We start from the raw sequence: 9,262 nt of genomic DNA, 5'->3' as shown, positions 1-9,262 counted from the left end.
ATATATATATATATATATATATATTATCAATCAGCCATCAAAATATATAAATTGCCTAAGCTTGGCAGAATTTAAACATTCATCTCAAAACAACCAAAACAAATATATAGCCCAACCATGGGTACATCAAGATAAAGTATTTTCCTCCTCCAGAGGATATCCACGGAACACAACAAGTAATGACCCAAAAAAAATTGTTAGACTTTCCAATGTTAGCTAGCCACTACACACACTCACAAGATCGTAGGGTATTCAAAAAGATACCCATGCCCATACGTGTAGATGAGTAATCGATGTATGTGATGGCAGGATAGCTATCGACTCTATGGTGTTGGTGCCGATCAGGATGGCGCCATGTCATCTCGACAGCATGTCAGCAAATCAACAAGCTGCTGGACCGTGTGCTGCACTCTAGACACCATTTTCTCCACTGCCGAGAATCGCGCATCATGCCTTTCCAGCTTGTCCTCTATGCGAGCCAATCCAAGCTGCGTCGCCCTGACCCTATCTTAATGAAATTTGAATCGTTGGGTCTGAGCAGAATCGGTTGGAGTTGGAATGGGCGGAGGCCCTTGTGGATCTCCTTTTGTTGGCACTACTCCTTCTCCATGAATTTCTTCCTCATGTTGGCCTTCTGGATATGAATGAAATTTGAGGTCCACCTTTCGAATATTGACCTTGTTAAAATGCTGTAGTGGATGCTCAGGATCGTCTATCGTAGGAAGACCGATTGTATCGCATATCATATGAAGGATGTGAGGAAAAGGTAGATGAATTTCTCTAGACGTGTGGATGACACTTGCCAATTGTTGTAGAGTCAAAGTGGGCAAACATAGCTTGATTCCAGTGGCAACACAGTACATAACTATGACCATGAACCCGGTAAGGTTTGGTCGATTCGGTCCTCAAGAGTAAGCGTTGGAGTAGAATATTTCGTGCAGTACTCGGTACTTAGGTTGCATATATTTGGCTTTCAATGCATTCCCTTGGTACCATGGGATATCTCTGTCCTAACATAGGAATTTTGTGACTGTAGAACGAGTGATTTGGTTCTCAAGGTCAAGATCAAACAAGCCAACTGGAGACAAGGTGCAACCAAAAATGCTGGCAATGGATTCCGCCGTAATGTCAATGCTATCATCTCCGATAGTGATTGTAATGGATGGTGGATCTAAGACTGGAGAATGACAATATGCAAGAAAATGGTAAGTTCGCTCATCATGACACGGACCTCCGAAATCCAAAAGGGGCAGCCAGTCGATCACATCCAACAGAGGTTCTAGATTATAGGGTTTAATGCATTCCCTGTCAATCCTACGTTCATGCACCAGGTGCCTCCCTGTGTATTTTTTAAGAATATGAGGTGGAAGGCCTACAATAGCATGTGGGGATGCTGGTGTAGTAGCAGGAACCTCACCACATGTTGTTTGTCGGGTCGTGGTGCTCCGTTGACGTGTTGAGGACCTCTGGACTGGTGCCTTAGCCTTATCCTTTGGACCTAGGATTTTTTGTTTGGTGGGTCTGGAGGATTCCCCAACAACAGGTGCTTTCCCTTTATCTTTACTCATTTGGATAAAAAAAGATGACAGATGAAAGGATTTTTGAAAAGAAACTGAAGGCTTTGAGCACCCAAGGATTTCCCAAAAGAAAACTTTTTCAAACGACCTAGGAAGATCCAAGGAGGAAGAATACTTGGAGGAATAAAAAAGAAATGTCAAGAAATTACCAAATTTGAGCCACCCTAGGCTGCTTGCGGTCGACAACAGAGGGAAAAACAAATAGAGAAGATGAATAGTTAAGACAGACTAGAAAAATTAGATTTTTCCCGCTCACCTGCTTTTTATCGGGCGAGGTCCTTCGATATCATTGAGTTTTGGGTCAATGATATCGATATACCTCATTTGATCTTATCGAAAAGGTCTTCGATAACCCTTTAAATCAAGTGTCGCTTTGGATTCTGAAGGAACATCGATGATATCGATATCTATTTGATCTAATCGAGGATTAATCGGATTCATCGACAAACTTATCAAAGAGAAAAAAATGTGACATTGATTTGATCACTTCGATGATCTACCATATATGCATATCATAGTATGTTTTCATATCAGCTTGTATACACATCAAAATTTGTACAAAAAGTTGTGACACCAAAATTATAAACATCAGTCATGCTTATACACAAAAAAATTTCTTAGGTATAGGAACCTCAGATATATCATGATAATTTCCTAAAGTGCATCACTTCACACATTCATCTAGGTCTAGATGCCATGACCTAGACTAGTTATCCTTGCTCAATTGATATCAGGCATATGGATCAACCTTTCCACTACCTTCGATGACATAGCAGTGGTCATTGGTGTGAAGACCCTCTATAACTACTTTTCCTGTTAAGTTTAGGATCTTGCATTTTTAGCTTGTCAAATGTAACCACATGCTTGTTGTCACAAATTTGAGAGATGCTTAAGAGATTGTGAGTTAATCCCTTTATGCAAAAAGCATTCTCATTTTTGAGCATCTTCATTCCTTCTATGGTTTCATGTCCTACTACCTCAGCAGTGCTTCCATCACCATAAATAACTATCCCATCATCAAGATTTGAGTAATTTGAGAGAAGAGATTTGTCACCCATGACATGTCTTGAGCACCTGCTGTCTAGGTACCACTTAGTACTATTGCTTGTTATATGATTTGAGTGAGTAATAAGACAATTTTTCTTTTCTTTCACTACCCATGTTGTGACAGATTTCCTTGAGGATGTTCCCTTTACTTTGTTAGGAACTTGTCTGGGTACATTAGGTGACTGAATCATTTTTCCTTGTTTCATTTGTTCATTTGTTTTTTGATTCAGTTCAGCCACTTGATTCAGTAGCTCCTTCGTTCTCTTGGTTATTCTAGGTGGAGATGGATGAGTTTCACCTCTTGCCATATTGTTTGGAGGACTCTTAGCATTTTGTATTGTTTTTTCGGTTGGTTTGTATTAACCAATATGATTCGGACCGGAATTGGATTGAGTCCACATAGGAGTAATACATTCAAATTTAAAATGACTTGAGTCTCCAATTGAATGACAGACAGAAGTAGCTTTTGTTTTACTTCCTGATGCAGCTAATTTCTCAAGCATTGGTACTACATTTTTGGGACCTGATTTGAATTTTTCATATCCCAATCCACTCTTGTCTTTCCCAAGTCTTCCCATCTGCAAGAGTTTTTCTAATTTTTCACTACTATGGGAGAATTTGTAATTCAGTTCAATAGACTTCCTAGATTGTTCTGCATTAAACCTAAGTGTGTGGTTTTCATTTTAAGATGCATATTTTCATCTTTCAATAGTTCAATCTATTTAGTCAGTTTTAAGGATTCAGATTTGAGGGATAAATTAATTCTTTCTAGCTTATCATTTTCAAAGTGGTATTACTGAAGATCATTTATCAAGTGTGTATTGACCTCTGAAGTTTTATCTAGATCCATTTGCAGCAATTTATTTTTAGTTTCATTCATCCCAAGTCTTTTAAGAATATGGATGTTATGTGTATAAAGTTGATTATAGGCATCCTGTAATTTATCCTTCTCTTCCTATTCTTCTTCTTTCTCTATTTCCTCATTATCAGATGGAAATGATCCTGTGGCTTGAGGTTCTATGATTTTCTCAGTCACTATGGGAATGTTAGAGGATGTAGAGGCCATAAGAATTTTTAGGGAATTTTGGTCTCCATCACTCTCTGAGTTACTACGTTCTGAATTTGACTCTTTAGTATCATCCCATGTGGCTGTCATCGCCTTTCCTTTGGTTTTTCTATTGGGGCATTCAGTGGATAGGTGTCCAAACTTTCGGCAAGTGTAACACTGTTGTTCTTTGGACTTTTTATCTGATTTACTTGTATAATGCTTGTTGTCCAATTATTTTCCTTTAAATGGCCGGCTACGGTTTTTATGGTAGAATTTTCTAAATTGTTGAGCCAAAAGGGCCACTTCTTTGTCTTCATTTTCCCTTTTATTTTCATCCTCCTCATTTGTGGTGATCTGTTTTGAAGTTTTGGGGCATTATTTTTGGATTTGGGAACAGGTTTAAAGTATAGTTCAAAAGTTTATAGGGAACCTATAAGTTCTTCTACTTTCATTTCATCCATGTTTCTACACTCTTCAATGGTTGTTACTTTCGAGTTGAACCGTTCTGGTAAGGATCTCAGAATTTTCCTATAGATTTTTTAGGACCGGAACTTTTTCTCCTAATCCACCCATGGAATTGTAGATGATGTTCGGTTTTGTGAAAAATACCATGAAGGTCTCATGCTTCCATTCTGAGACTTTCAAATTGTGATGTTGGGAGCTTCAGTTTGGATCTTTTTACTGTGCTGGTTCCCTCATGAGTTATTTCCAACAAGTCCCATGCTTCTTTAAAGGTTCCACACATACTGATCTGATTAAAGATTTCTTGGGACAAAGCACAGTAAATGGCATTAATTGCTTTTGCTTTAGCAATCTGTTTTTCTTTATCGAATGCTGTCCATTTTTCTTTGGGTTTTGGTTTGGATATGGTTGTGCCTTTTTCAAGTACTATTGTTCGGTTGGCAGCACATATCCGTTTTCAACAATGTCCCAAACATCATGATCCAAAGATCTCAAAAAGTAATGCATCCTAACCTTCTAGTAAGTATAATTTGATCTATCAAATGCAGAAGGTCTAGTTACAGATGAGCCCTCTCCTTTGGCCATGATTCCAATTTTAGTCAAGATTACTCTCTAGGCTGTGAAGCCCTTAAGAGAGACCTGATCTGATACCAATTGAAATTGCGGTAAAGACTGCTTTAGTAGAAGTTAGAATAGGTCAAAGTGTCGTAGAGGGGGGTGAATAGGACTTTATAAAATTTTATGACAGTTTAAAATCCTATCATCTTATCTTGATCTAATATAACAATTTATCAAGATATCTTTAACTTAACTCTAATAGCTTTTAAGCCAAATAGAGGATCCAATCACAAGACTATTCAATATCTAAACAATGTATGAATTTAGTTTATGATGGATTGAATGAGTGACTATGTGTGGAATGTGATACTTATCAGTTCTTAATTATCATTTCATCATGCATCATGTGAACATTCAAAGTAAACATAAAAAAGTAAGGCGCAAATAACAATCCCAAACACAGTCGTTTATAATGGTTCGGCTACTTGCCTACTCCACTCCTGATGGACGCACTCAACCCTTGAGTGTATCAGATTTCACTAACGGAGGTTTCAAATCAGGTTTACCTCAAACCATTACAACTTATACAAGGCTGACTCTAGGACCTACACAATGTACCTAATATGTCTCCACGAGACACAAGTTTATGCCTCACACAGGAGCAAGGGTCAACACACAGCACCCAGGTTTAATGCCCTACACAAGAGTAAAGGATCTACACAAGGAACCTAGAGTTTATGCCTTATATAAGAGCAAAGGATCTACATAAGGAACCTAGAGTTTATGCCCTACACAAGAGCAAAGGTCAAGACACAACACCTAAGTTTTAGGCTACATAGGCTAAGTACCCACACTAAGGACCTAAGTTTATGCTCGCTAAGAGCAAGGGTCAATACACAACACCCACACATATTCTCCCGTCATAGGCCTCCTATGTGGACTTGAAAGGGGTGAGAATCACCTGTGACCCAATCCTACACAAAAGAATGATGAGCAGGTCTCTGGACTCTATTGAGTTACAGATAAGTAGATGAGCCCCATTAAGTACGTTGATGAAGATCTTCTCCTTTGATGATGAAGAATCTTTAGCTCCCTTGAACCACAACACTGATGATGCTCTAATGTATGGCGACGAGCTGAGTCAAGGTTATGTTGGAATCCTACTCTATTAAAAGTTTTTCTATTTTAGAGACGAAGTGATTCCAAGCATTCATGCATTCAAGGTATCCCAGCTCAATGATTTGCCATTAAGGTGGTAGCTGGATGATCCTTGAATGTGGAAGTTCATTCCCTAATCCACTCTATTGAATATCAATGATAAGGGTAGATTGAAGGATGAACTCCCACGAGAAAAAGAGCTTAGAGTAAATAGTATGCATGACTCTCTCAAGGCTCTCTATGTTTTTCTCACTGCAGCAACCAATAACAAGCTCTTCTTAAATAGGCAAAGAGATCCAACGGTAATAAAATAATTAGATTTTTGATAGAGTTCGATATCATCGATTCATCTTTGATATCATCGAACATATACTTTCGAAGGCATCGAGGGACAGATCGATGATATGAACTCTTCTGACAATTACAGTTGAATATCTTATACACAGATCGATCATATCGAACATGCTTCGATGTCATCGGATTTCGAACTCCAATTTCATCGAACCACACATCGATTTCTCGACAATGATTATCAAGAGAGCAAGCTAAATATGAGACAACTAACTTCAATATCATTGATCCTTCCATGATGTTATCGGATTTTAAATGTCGATGATATCAATACTTAGTTCGATTCATCGATCTTCTATAGAAGATTTTCTTGTAAGCTTGCTGGACATTCCATTGTCCAAATTCGATGAAAACGACTTAGATTCGATATGATCGATATTTGAATATCGATTGTATCGAGGGAGTCTCGATTCGTCAAATCATTTACCTGAAAGCTTGCTGGACAGGTTTGGACCGAATTCGATAACATCAAAGCTCCATCGATATCATTAGCATTTGAATTCCCATGATATCGAGCTTCTCTTCGAGTCATCAAAAAATACATGATTTGCCTTAGTAGCTTACTAGTCACAAACAGCCAGAATTCGATTATATCGAGCCGTCTCGATGATCTCGAAATTTGAATGTCGATGATATCAAATATTTCATCGATTTATCGATAATTTATACTAGAGATCAATTTGGTTGCTGGACACAAGAGGTCCCTATTTTGATGATATCGATTGCATTTCGAGGATATCGATAATTGGTGTATGATCTCATCGAGGTGACCTCGATATATCGATAAAAGCTAAAAACTTAGAAATTTTCCTAATTTATAAAATAATTTTCATACTTTAACTTTATGTTGTTCTATCCATTTTTAAGGGTTTTTATATACCTGGGTGTTTTGAGACATAGGATATGAGATTAAGTTTACGTTTGACGAGTTCGGGGCACACATCCAGTTGAGGTAGATGCTTGAATGATCTTCCAATGGGGCTCACTTGACTTGTTGACTCAATACTCATGCTAATTAACAAACCAAGGCACTTTCAATGATTATTTTTATGAGTTTGATGCTGTTGGAATGATGAATTTGATGTAAGATTTTGCTTGATTGAAAAGTGGGATGTTATGTAGATGGTTAGAATGCATTCATAACACAGAGAAATTGCACGGGTTACACTGCCTAGGGCAATAAATGAGCAAGGTGCTTTGCCCGGACTCTTTAAATTTATATTCACTGGTGCTTTGTCCTAGGAGATCCGAAATGAACATGGTGCTCTATGCCGATCCTTAAAAGGTATAATACACATTGCTTCATTTATGCGTGCCCTATATACATAAGGTCGATAATGATGTGAGTTTATTTATGTTTATATTATCCATTTGCTAACTCTAGAATATTAAGATTTGGATGGATTTGATCCCACTGGGCCTTTGTGCTCATCCCCTTTAAATTATCCATTTTAGATACTGAGCCGGACTTTATTATTAGATTTTATAGTTTACTAGGTTTAGTTTACAATTTCTTTCCATTGATGATGAAATTTATGATTTCATTGACTTTTGGGAGACTTTTAGGATTTAGTTTGATTTATAATGCTGAACTTATGAAAATTCGGTTTATGTAGTCATGAAATTTAGCTTGCATCTAATATAGTTGAATTTTATTACAAATAATGATGTATGGAATGGAATGGTTGTACAGGCGAATGTTCTCAATTTTAATAATATAGTTCACAGGCCTGAGGTTCAGGTCTTAAATCATACAATTCGAGTACTTGAATTTCGGGGAGTAACAATCACGCTCCCAATCATGTTGTCTTTTAACTTGTCATATTATATCATTGTTGGAAGGTAGCATAAAAAAATCTTTAGCAAGCACGTGGTCCAACTTGAGCCTTATGAAGAAGAGATGCACTCTCCATTGCCGTTGAACAATGCCATTTGGGATGACTAATAAAAGAAGTTATGATATCACATTAAAATTAAAAGACGAGAAGCATATGAAAGAGGCAAAACAAAAGAAAACATACTTGAAGATAGTCTTAAGGTGCATTGCAACCTCATTATCTTTAATGTGATATTCATGCCTTACTGGGGTTTAAATTTGTTGGCAAAAGGGTTATAGTAAATCTACCTATATATAGGATACAGTGAGCATTCTCTTCTAAATCGAAGAAATGTGGACTACAGCGTACAAAAATGAAAAAAACACACCCTGAACACACTTTTGCATTGTAGACTCGCGACTAATTTATTTTCTATAATTTGCGACTAATTTATTTTCTATAATTTGCACCCTAACTTATTATATATATATATATATATATATATTTCTGATGACCAAGGCGGCGTCTTTAAATTGAGAAATTTAATGTTGTATACAAACTTTTACATATAACATTTTTTTTCCTACCAATGATCTGTCCCTTACGTAAAAACATTCAAGCCGTGAAAAGGGTGGGATATCCGTAGATATGACCCAGGATACAAACTAGGATAGTCCACTCATCAGGCAACCTGAACCGTCCAAAATAAGGAACAGAGTCGATGATCTGTGGCTCACCTAATGTCGCCATTGTTCTCTTTGTGTTTTGGAAAACCAGGTGGAAAATCCCCACCTGGATGTATATTGCCAAAGGAAGAGAAATCCAATAACTATGTACTATATATAAAAACTTCACGTCATTACATATTTATAGACTTTTCTCAAAATAAAAGAAATCCTGATGATAAAACCCAAACCATTCATTGCTTCTAAATCTATCCTTTTCTCAGTGAACATAAAAATGACTATAATATATTTTATTCCCGTTGGAACTATAAATGATCTTTGAAAATTGGGCATAACGGATTCAAATGGTATTGAAATTATAAGATCTTAGACTCGTCAAATAACAAAATAAATAGTCTTTTGAATGAGACTAGTATCATATTTTGACATTGTTTGGTATTTCATAATTGAATCAAAAGTTACCTAAAAACTCCCTAAACTTGCTTAGACTTGTTTGAGAGCTAATTCAATCTTTTAAACGGAACTGTTTCATGCCATTCTGACATTGCTTGGTGTCTG

This window comes from Magnolia sinica, chromosome 5 (genome assembly GCF_029962835.1).
Source record: "Magnolia sinica isolate HGM2019 chromosome 5, MsV1, whole genome shotgun sequence".
In the NCBI taxonomy this organism is placed as follows: Eukaryota; Viridiplantae; Streptophyta; class Magnoliopsida; order Magnoliales; family Magnoliaceae; genus Magnolia; species Magnolia sinica.
The sequence above is the reverse complement of the archived record's forward strand: the minus strand, read 5'-3'. Positions refer to the sequence as shown.